We start from the raw sequence: 12,237 nt of genomic DNA on the forward strand, positions 1-12,237 counted from the left end.
GGACAGTGTAATTTTAAACTGAGTTTGGGCAGTCACTATAATACCCATGGCTTTTAGCCAAGGGCTCTTGAGCTCTGACTGGGCAAGAATCTGATTGGGTTGATCTTCCAAGTTTCTTTTAATGCATCAGCATTTAATTTCTAAACGAATAATGGCCTCCCTTTTTGTAATAGCAAGATAACAGTCACAGTGAGAACCATTGCTGAGCGCTTTGTGTGCCAAACACCAAGCTAACTGAACAGTCTCCATTTTCCAAACAGCTCCATGAGGTAAGTAGAGAAATAAAGAAGAGAAATAAAGATGCACATACTTCTACCTATTTGCCCAAGACTGAACAGCAAGTGACAAAGTTAGAATTCAAGTTCACATTTCCCTCATTATAGAGTCTATGTTTTTTTTTAAACATATTTTCCATTTTTTATTTTAGTTTTTTAAAGATATTTATTTCTCTCTCCCCATCACCTCATTGTTTGCACTTGCTGTGTCTGGTCATCTTTGTTTCTTTAGGAGGCATGGGGAACTGAACCTGGAATCTCCCATGTGGTAGGCGGGAGCTCATTCGCTTGAACCACATTCACTTCCCTGAGTCTGTGATTTTAATTACCCCCCCCCTTTTTTTTTTTTTTTGGCCTTGCCCACCTTCCCCTGACAAAATACTGTGAACCTGTAATTACCTTTAGCATTGTATTCATCGTAGTGGTAATTGAGATTATTAGGTCTAGATTAGAGACTGACTGAAATTTAGTCACCATTTATGCAGACTTTGGCCTTTATTTGTATCCAGTTGTGGTGGCAAGTGCTGTGATTACACCCCTTAAACCCTCTCACTCCTAACACTTCCCCACCCCTTTACCCCTGCCTCCATATGGTCCTATGGTAAAGGATGAAATAGTCCATGGGTTCTTTGTTCTACTTTTTAAATTGCATACAGATCTCAAGATAAATTATTTGGTTTGAGGGTGACCAGACATGTTCTTCAAAATTACCTGAAGTGATGTTGGTAACCAGCTCTCAGAGAAAGCTTTAAATAATTCCAAAAATTAGCAGTTAGCTCTAGAGTAAGCCGATTCATTAGGAATGAATTCTTTTATCCTTACTACCTTTAATAGCCCTTGGAGAAAAGACAGAGGATGAAGACTTGGAAATCAGTGGTGCTATAACTTGGCCTTAATGTAATTTAGGGGAAAATGAGAAAGTTGACTCACAATTTATTATTTAAACTCCTTCCTTTAAAGAGTTGTTATGAAAAATTGACAAATAATGATTGCTTCTATTTTCTAATTATCATTTAATCAAAGAAGCAGAAAACAGGCAGGAAAGGAAACTTGCGTAACTAAGCAGTGCTTGATTTTATTTGAAACTGGCTCTACTGCCCTGATTGTAGAAAGAGGGGATCTTATGCAATCTTCACATGGTGAGAAACTTAACTTGTACTGGGGCGGTAATAGAGTGACACCTCACTCCTGATACCTTGTAAATACAGAGCCCACAAATGCTTCTTTTTGGGTGCTTTCTCAAGGTAAGCCATAGATGAGGTCTTATTGCCTCGAAAAGCAGCTTGCGAAATGTTGCAGTTACTGAGTGCCTCAAGAAAGTATTCATCTGCGGAGACAGTTTGTTCCTGTCTGCACCCTAAATGTCCCCGGTTCACATTCACACACCTGGCTGCCTCACTCAGCACTGCTTGAAAAAACAAAACAGCACACTTACTTGTCTGGGCATTGAGTGTTCTTCCTGAATTTTTGTTCTGCCCATTGGCCCAAAGGCATAATGGGTGTGGCAAGTTTCGGGGTTGGTTTGGGCAGTTTCAAGAGCAGGCTGTGGGCTGGGTCTGTTTGCCTGGCTTTGCTCTTGGCTTTAATCATTTCGGAATGTCTGAGGGTCGGGCGCATCGTGGTACAGGGCTGTGGGAGTTGGGCCCGGGCTCTGGCTCTTTCTCAGAGTTGAGCTTCAGAGGTGCCTGGGGCACTTTACAGGGGCCTGACGTTATTAAGTCGTTCATAGTGTACGCTCCTCCAGATACCTGAAGTTTTGCAGTGTGGAAAAATCACCAGCGAGATGAGAAACCTGCTTGGTGTGGACCCCCACCCAGCAGCGGCTGCCGCCTGCAGGGGAGGTGGTGTCCCCCCGCAGCGTGGGTAGGGACCTGGGGAGAAGCAGACCATTGGGAACCCAGGGTTTGTCAGTTGTGATACCTTGACTGGACAAATGATCAAACCTTCTATTCCTCTTCTCCAGAATAACAAGTCCACGCAGCGGATAAGTGGCTGGAAGAGATGATGCCAACAAGAGAATAGGATGGAGCTCATATATGGTTCTTTTTTCTCTTCACAGCTACTTGTGACAGTCTTGACTTGTTGTTTAATGAGCTAGTACAGTGTGAGGGGCCAGAAAAGCAGTGCTTCGGCTGCTGTCTCCTTCCTTAGCCTTCTAGGTTTGTTCAGGGCTCGGGGTGGCTGAACCTGCACCTGGTATGGTATCCTCTTTCTTGGAGGCAGTATTGTGCGGTGGTTCTCAGACATGAGTGTGTACAATAGAACACTTTTGTGGCCACGGTTAAAGCAGATTACAGGACCCCACTCCCAGACTCTGATTTACGACGTCTTGGGGTGGGGTCCAAAAATTTACATTTCTATCATATTCCCAGATAGCTGTTGCTGTTGATTCAGGGACGACATATTGAGGACCACTGTTCCAGCTTATTGGAAGGAGGAGGAGCTTTGGAGTTAAACAGACCAGGATTTAAATATAGTTAATGTACTTAATTTTGTGACCATGTGGGGTTTTTAATTTTCCCAAGCCACAATTAACTTATCTGTAAAATGGGAATATCTCCCCCAAGAGTTTTTAGAGAACTAGATGACAAGCATGGCACATAGTAGGCTTTCAATAATTATCATCTCTATTATCCTGAAATGTGTGCACAGGTGTCCCATGTGGAGATATAAGAGCATTTTGGTCCCTACAGCCAGGTGCTGATCTTTAGATTCCTTTTCTTAACTTATGCAAGCTTGGTAATGTTTGGATATACTCATAGTGGCAACAATTAAAAACCACAGCAGGGGGGGTACTGGGTTCCTGGCCAGTGGTGCTCTGTCGTGGTCCCTAGGGGAGCAGCGACAGTCTCCCAGGTGCAGCGGCGGGGACCGGGAGGGAGTGAGGGTTCAACAGTGAGCCCCTGACGCTAATGACTATGCTTGTGAGCTGATAAGCCTAAAATAAGAACAAGACCTAGAGCAGCATTGTGCCCGGGAATTTCCTCCTGTCAGCCTTCATGTTACTCAAATGTGGCCAATCTCGAAGCCAAACTCAGCATGTAAATGCAATGCCTTCCCCCCAGCGTGGGACATGACACCCGGCGATGAGCCTCCCTGGCACCGAGGGACCACTATCAACTACCAACTGATGATGCAACTGGAAAATGACCTTATACGGAAGGTTCAATTTGGATCAGCAGAATATCCATGTCTACATAAAATAACATGACTTTAAAATGCTGTTTGACCTAATGTAAGGGGGAAATGGAAAGGAGAAATGAGTTTATATGGCTACGAGTCTCTAAAAAAGAGTCTGGAGGCTGTCAGAAGGATTGCCCTTATGCACAACTGAGCAGAGTCAGAGAGACAGATAAAGCAGATACAACCCCCAGGTTTTGGTTCCTTTGAGGGCTAAAGAGACCCATGGGAGTTATGGTCATGGCCGATGGGGTTAACTACCAGGTCAGATGGCTCCTCTTTGGAACTGGTGTTTACGTGTGATGAATCTGGACTCAGATGGGATCTCTCTTCATAAGACTTTCATGCTAATGTATTGGAGTTGCAGTTAGTGTTGGGGTTTAAGATATATTTAGGGGATTTGAATCTCTGGACTGACAATGTGATAGCCAGGTCCTGAGCCTCAACAGACTCCAGCCCCTACAATCTGATTTATTGGACTCACCACACTCAGCTAAGATGGAGTTGAAGAAGGACAACCACCACACCATGGAGCCTAGAGTGATTACAACTGAAAGTGGAAGGATTGCATCCAGCATCCATGTGGAATCTGAGCCTCCTCTCGACATAGAGGTGCAATGGACACAACCAATCCAATGTCCACATAGAAAAGGTGGCATTGGATTGGGAAAAGTGGACATGGTGGCTGATGGGTATGGGGAAAGGCAGGAAGAGATGAGAGGTGGAGGCGTCTTTGGGACATGGAGCTGCCCTGGATGGTGCTCCAGGGGCAATCACCGGACATTGTAAATCCTCACAGGGCCCACTGGATGGAATGGGGGAGAGTATGGGCCATGATGTGGACCACTGACTATGAGGTGCAGAGGTGCCCAGAGATGTACTTACCAAATGCAATGGAGGTGTCATGATGATGGGAATGAGTGTTGCTGGGGCGGGGGGAGAGGTGGGGTGGGGGTGGTGGGGTTGAATGGGACCTCATATATATATATTTTTAATGTAATATTATTACAAAGTCAATTAAAAAAATAAAAAAAATTAAAATTAAAAAAAAAAAAACTTATGCAAGCTAAGGGGAGCAGGGGCCATGCTAACAGAAGCATAAAACTATGCTTATCTGTGGTTGAGTCCCCAAGGGGAAGCCTGGAAGAGCTGATGCCTAGATGTGGTTAGAACATATTAACACTTCCTCACTGGCCTGATGGCACATCAGCCCACGCACAATGGACTTGGAGTGAACAAGAACTATATCGTATTCATTTGTGTGCCTGTGCCTGACACGTGGCCCCAAACCACAAACCCACAATCTACTCTATCTGGGCTGTTGGAAGAAATCTTCCAACCATAGTGTCTCTAAAAATTGCAGAATCCCAAATGTCAACTGTGTTTTTCATGCCTCACAGCATTTTAGTGTCCTTAGAAAACTAGTCAAGTTGCCTTGTTCAACTGGGCCAAGTTTTAATAATACTTGCCTCTAATCCTTTATTCCTCTCTTTGCCCCCAGGATGAAACTCAAAATGGGAACTGGGATGGCAATATACAGTAATATAGAAAGAATACATAAAATTTAAAATATAATCCTTTTATTGTCTAAAGCAAAATTATAAACTAGAGCTCCGAATAGTAGTGCTATTCATTTATCAAATAATTATAATTTACAAATAATTTGTGCAATTTTAGGATGTGTTTAAGGCAGCAGTCATTGTCTAAATGACACCCTTCTCTGAGCCATGATTTGTCATAAGTAACCAAATCAAACTTTTTTGATGACGTACCTCTTAAAATGCTCTCATCCAGAAGGCCTTAAGACTACACCTGTTGCCTGTTTCTGTAAATAAAGTTTTATTGGGACATGGCCATGCTCAATTGTTTTTACATGCAGAGACCATATGGGCTGCGAAGCAAGGGCTCCTGCTTCTAGGTGACCCGTGCCACGGGGTACTTTTTGCCACCAGGGGGTGCTGGATCTGTCACAGCCAGACACACATCTGGACAGCCTGGCTGTTCATATGTGCCAGATTCAGAGAGCCTGTACCTTGGTTCCTGCCAACAGTGTAGCCTGCCCTGTCACTTGCTTCAGCAGCATTGGGCTGCTCTGCAACACACCCCCTGCTCAGTCAGCTCAGGGGCTGGAGCAAGCACTAGGCACCCCTCCTGGGCCCCAGGACCATCATAGGCTGGCTGAGCAGTATCATTCTATGACTTGTAGTCTCCATAATTGAAATGACTTAGCATCCTGTAAGGAAAAATTTCAATATTTGAATATGGGTAGGCAGCACGTTTCCATATTGTCCGAATATCTGCCTTGCTTTCATGAGGAAATTCAGGCTTTCACAGTGAACCACCAATTTCCATTCCCTACTTGACCCAGAGCTATATCTGTGCTGGACTCTCTCCTTTCCCCAGACTTTGCTTTCCAGTAGCCTTCCAGCCACTCTCCTGATCTGTTCTCTCCTAGATATTGCTCCAACAATTATCCCAGTTTGCCCCATAGCTTCAGCCTCTTCTAGAAACATATGTTGAAATCCCATCTCAAATAAGCAAAAACCTTGATCTGAAGTCCCCTCCAGAGCTACCTGTTTCTGCTTTTCTTCTCTGCCAAGCTTCTTGAAAAAGCAGTCTATTCTTGCTCTTTCCCCTTTAAATGTCCCCACATTCCTCAGTGCATTACTATGGGGGCCCTGCCTCCAATACCCTTGGAAACCACAACGGTCAGATCTCCCAGTGACCTCTGTGTTGCCACATTTTATGAGTACTTTTCAGCTCTTTCTCTTTTAGACTTGTCTGCTGCATTTGCCCTTGTGGACACCTCCTTCCTCCTTTAAGTTTCTTCCTCAGTGCTTTTTCAGCTTTTTAGAGTACAATTCAACATAAGAAGTAACATTTTACACAGCAACCCAAAAAACACCTACATATACACAGCCGAAACTCTTTCCCCAAATAGTATTTAATTATATGCAAGGAACGCTGATATTTCCTATTCTATTCTTTTTCAGTGCTGGTCACAACCAAGCAAATTGATTTCGTGGCTCAATTATGGGTCAGGTCCTGCCGCATGAACCCTGTATCTTTGCCTTCCATGACACCCCTTCCTCTGCTTCTCACACATCTCTTACCATTTTCCTTGGTTCCTTTAGTTTTGAGTGTTCCTCAAAGTTCTGCCTTCAACCTTCTATTCCCCATGTTTTTCCTAGGTGATCCCAACCACAAATTCTCTTCATGCAGCAGACTCCAAAAATCTGTCTCCATCCCTGAAGCTCCACATGCTGCTCCTGTGGAAAATGATATTGGCCCCCTGTTAGAATCCTAGAGATCTGCACTGGGTCAAGATTGGGAGGTAGGGGTGCAGGAGACTGGTCATTAGGTTGAGACTCATGGAACGTAAGGCTGATCCAAGAAAAATCTAAGAGCAAACCAAAATAAAAAGTTAAGCAGGGCATTCTGCAAGGGCCTGAGACAGAACCAGTTTTCTCAACTGTAAAGTCGTGATGCTTCCCTCCCCATACTCTATTTGTTAGAAGTGAGACATTAAATCCAGCCCATGTTCAAGGGAATCCTATGGCTTTCTCATCCATCCCAGAAGAAGGGATACTAGCTCTCCTTTGCTGCGTGTCTACTATTATGTGTTGGAAACTACCCAGGCTACAGTACATGTGCTACCTCAATTCACTTTTTTTTTTTTTTTTTAGGCGGTACTGGGGGTTGAACCTGGCATCTTGTATGTGGGAAGCAGGCACTCAAACCACCGAGCTACACCTTCTCCCTCTCAATTCACTTTCAATTCTCACAATACTAAGAGCTCGGTGGCATTATCCACATTTGAATGATTAGGACATTGAGTCATAAACAGGTTAATTGGCTCACCCTCAGTGGCAAGCTTTTGTGCATGAAGCCAGGTCTATCTAACTCTTCTGATGGCCACTTCCAGTGGCGACCCTAGTGCCAATGTTTGCATAACTCTCCAGATAAAATGCCTGATTGGAAGTGGGGATGGTGGGGAGATGGAGACATTGCAGCACAAGCTACTACCATCCAAGCTCTTGATTAGTTCCCTCAAGTTGTGTGTACACCCCTGGCTCAATGAACTGTGGCTAAGAGTAGGGAAGGAGGAGTCATATTGAATAAACGTGACAGGAGGATTGTAATGAAGCCTTTAGGAAGCTCATTATTGATGGTTATCTATCTATAGTAGAGTTCAACTGGTTAGACTAGGGTTGGAAACTCATTAGCTTGAGGTGAGTGTGGGAAGAAAGAATGGAAAAGTGAGAGGTTGGGTTTTTTTTTTGAGTTGATGGGGTGAGGTAGGAAAGTGATGAGAGATAGACTGGATTTATAAATAGGACATACAGGGAAGTAAAGAGAATGATTGCAAAAGAAGAAGAAAGAAATTTGCCTGTTTGACAGGCCTATTTTGAAAAATTGTTTTTAGAATGGAAATATTGCTTCCTGGTGCCTATTACTTTTTTGGAAGAAAGACATATTATTATGGAATAAGAATTACATGTAATTTTTCTCTGCCTTATTTAAGATTCAAGGAAATAGCCTCATCAAAACTAGGGCATTTTGAGTGGAGATCTCTATTTTCTTTGCCATTTGATAACGTGTTCAGACTAGGTTTCTCCATTGCATTTATGCATCATAGTGAGTTAATCACTGGAGACCTTTGCATGCTTTTCAGGTTGGCTGCATTGAGTCCCTGGGAAACAGACTCTGAAATAGGGATGTGGATGGAGGAGATTTATTGGGGAGTGTTTTCAGGAGCAACACTTGTAAAGAATGAGGAAGGCAGGATTGGGCAGTAGGACAAGAACTGTGATGCAACAGAACAGAGGCTTCTGCTGATCCAGCTGGGAGCTCTGGAGCCCAGCTGAAGCAAGAAGGCATGCCTTAGTATCCCCACAGCCCACAGCAGGCTGCCCCTGGAAAGGAGGTATAAACTTGGACAAGGCACCTTGCTTGACTGGAGGACAGCTCCTGGGGAGGGACTCAGGGGTGAACCACCAGCAACCAACTCACTCAGCAGCTGGGGCCATGAGCAGCATAGTTCCAGAAGAGGAATCTGGACTATACACTACAGCATCCATGACAGGTGTCAGTCTCGTTCAGTGATTTTAAAACAAATCTGATTATTTCCTGAGCATTGATTCAGATTTAAATAATTTTTCTTCTAGGGCGCCATTGTTTTTTTGTTTTTTAAAACTCACATTTCATTACTACTTGTGTCTCATGAGGAATCATGAAATTTTAAAATTAAACACTATCCTAGTTCCAAATGTCCTAAATGGTTTTGTGAGTCTGAAGTACATAAGTTATTTTGTTTCCTCCTTCTGGTTGTTACATAGTTTAATTTCTAATCTTGGGAGGGCCTTCCTTTTCTTCAGCCTCTTAAATTAAGCCCAAGTCAGTAATGATAACACTTAGTTTTTGATGGTTTTAGCTAATCAAAGGGCTAGAGAGATAGAATTACTTTAAAAAAAATTTTAAGCGAGTGTTTCCTGTAATTCTTTAATACTTGCTATTTCTCCATCATCAACAACTTAAAAAATATAAAGTTGGTGGATGCCTTCAGAATGGTACTAGAGATATGCCAGGAGAAATGGAAAAATAATCCTTTTCATCCTGCTGAAAAGTCCTAAAAACATGACTCCTTTGATTTTTATCAAATAATATGGTTACATTTTATGTGCATTTCAAACCATGTCATATATAATTAAGATTCATTTAATGCATGAAAAAAAAAATGAAATAATTCTAATCACCTACACCCAAAACTGGTTAGCTGAATAAATTGTAGACTGGATTTGTGCTATTTTCATTGCATGGCAAAAGTTATTTTGTAAACAGATATAGCTGCTCTCCTTGTCACGATCATGTGAACCATGCTGTTATTCACTGGCATTTATACTTCTTCAAGTCTGTTGCCTACTATCCCTGTAAAATAGATTAATACCTATCTATCTATCTATCTATTTATCTATCTATCTATCTATCTATCTATCTATCTATCTATCTATCTATCTATCTATCTATCTATCTATCTATCTATCTATCTATCTTACACTGTTGCTAGAAAACTGCCCCCAAATCATAATTTGGAACAGAAGATAGCATAAGACAAGGTGAAGAAAGGCCAACAACTACCATAATCGAGGAGAGCATTCACTGCAAAATCTTAGAGTGAAGGCTTAGAATATAAAAGGCAGCAGTGAAATAGGTACACCCTTAAATTAGCAAAGATATTTGTATAACCAGAAAGATAAGGGAAAAACTTTGGAGATGTGGTTGCATTATCAAATCCAAACTAGTGAGGCCCTGAGCTTACAATGTTTATATATTTAAGCTCTCTGGGAACACATTCCCCTGAATTTAAATTTATTTCTATGAAAAATTAAACTTGAATTATGAAGTATATGAATCTTTAGGAATACATGACTCAAAAGTAAAGCAAAAGGCTTCATTTTAAAGTCTGACTTTTTTGTTTTGATGTCTCAAGTTTTGTTTTCGATTTTTGACTATTTTAATTCCTTAACTTGTCATTAATTTTAGGACATTGGTAAGAAAAGATGCAATAGATCAAGAAAGGGCTACATCACTAAGGAAGAAGGAAAGGCAGGGGAATGAAAGGATAGGGGTGCTTGAAGGGGTGTAAGTGGTGATGAGAAGTACTGAAGATCAAGGGAAGGAGATTTAGTACTGAAAAAGGAGCAGCTGTCTGCCAGGTGAGGCCACCTGGGCTGGGCGGGGGCGGAGGGGGCGGGGAGGAACTCTGACTACCCAGCTGAAGTTTGTCACTCAGATAACTGATATTAATGAGTTCCACAATGGAGATAATAGTGGTGAGGAAGACAGGTGGGATTCTTGGCCTCGTGGAACTTAAGAGCTTAGTGAAGACTGATACATTATTGGAAAGAATTTAATATTTATAATTGCAGATCAGCTACAAGACTTAAGGACGTGTTAAGAAAGGATCAGAAAAAGATTTTATTGACTAAGTGATGATTAATGTGTAACTTCAAGAGTGTTCTTAACAAATTACTTCAAGGTTCTGAATATCATTTCTGCATTTGTATCATGAAAATGGTCATGCTTATACTATAGGGTTTTTATAATGATTAGGAATGAAAGATTATGTTATATAACACATCTATATATTAGAGGCATATTTCCAGTTTTATTAATGTTTTCAGTTTGCTAACTTGGCATGTTATTTGTATTCAAACATCAAGGACCTCATTTTCCTTCATCCATTCTCAAATGATTATTGAAAGGGCCTTAAAATGGAAAGAAAAGCCCTTTCCTTGAGTAAGTTTAGCCCTTTTACTTACTTTCTCTGTTGAAGGAACAGATACCTCAAATAAAATCTGTCCCCAAATAGTCTAGTTTTCTCTACACCCCACTCCCCAAGTCTGCTGCCTTTTCTGGTGTTTTTTGTTCTGTTAACATGCACCGAATCAACCCAGCCAGAAGCCCGGATCAGCTCAGTTGCTGCCGATCAATTCCACCACCATAATGTCTTCATCACCTATCACTCAAGACCATGCTGAGATATGTGGCCACTATGTTCAGAATAAATGATCGGGGTCCCTTATAACTGATATTTTAAATGTCTGTTCAACTGTTTTTAGAGATGGGGCTGTGTGGAAGAAGAGTGAAAGAGGAGAACTTCTGGCACTCATGGCTTCTATAAGATGTGGAGCATCTGAATCGAGGCTTACATTAGCAGGAAACTGGCCCCAAGCTGCCTCACCCTGTGGACCGAGGACAGAAGAAGCCTGATGCCATATGTGAACCATCAACCAGAGGAGCCTTGGGTGACCCTTGATGTGTCGGGTAAGATTGTTAATTTCTTAATTAACTTGGGAGCCAATTACTTGGTCCTAGCATGCCCTCCAGACCAGTCTACCATTGGCCTAATGAGGGGAGCTATTTCTTAAACCTGCTCTGCCTCCAGCCCATGATTGAAAGGTTCCTGGCTATTCCTAGCTCCTTGCCTATTCCTTTGTAACACTCCAATCCTTCCAGAGAAAAAGCTTCACAGGGCTTTATCACTTGTCAGAGGTAACTAATGGGATGCAGCGCTCAGAGCAACCCCAATTTGTGTCTTGTTGGGGGCAGGCCTTCTCTGGACCCTTTAGCTCCCTGGTTAACAACTGCCCAGGGGTTTTCCTGGGGGAAAAAAGCTGCAGGATCCCAAACAAGGTTTCTGCCATTACGGATACTGGGAGCTTTGCATCTAGGTGATTCTAAAGTCAAGTCTTTCTCTAAGCTAAGTAAGTGAAGCAGGCTAGTAAGGTAGGGAATCAATAGATGGATCCGGAACCTGGCAAGAAGTCCGTGTGGACATCAATAACCCCAAGATGGCTGCTGGAAGACCCTCCCCACGTTTCTGCCACTCAGAAGACTTCCTCCGGAAGCCAGGAGAAGCCCCAGATATTCCCCAAGGACTTTATTATTCGACCCTCATGGGAGATTGATAGGAGAGATCATCAATCAAAATCGTAAACAGCTAAAGCTCCTCCCCTGCCATTAGCAAAGGGGTGGGATAATTAACAGTTCAAAAAGTGGGCGTGAGGCCTGAGCTTGCTCGCTCTCACCTGTGGACCCCTGTTCCTGCCCTCTGTGCCCTGCTCTCGCCATTTGTCCTCTGCCTTGTGTCCATGCAAGTAAACCTGGGGATTTGCCATCTATAATGGGAAAGTGTAACCTGTAAATCAGCCTGCTTTATCACTTTTCAACCCTTTCCTTTCTACCTGGGACCACTGATCTGTTATTTCTCGCCCCTCTC

Source organism: Dasypus novemcinctus, chromosome 11, assembly GCF_030445035.2.
Source record: "Dasypus novemcinctus isolate mDasNov1 chromosome 11, mDasNov1.1.hap2, whole genome shotgun sequence".
NCBI classification, from domain to species: domain Eukaryota; kingdom Metazoa; phylum Chordata; class Mammalia; order Cingulata; family Dasypodidae; genus Dasypus; species Dasypus novemcinctus.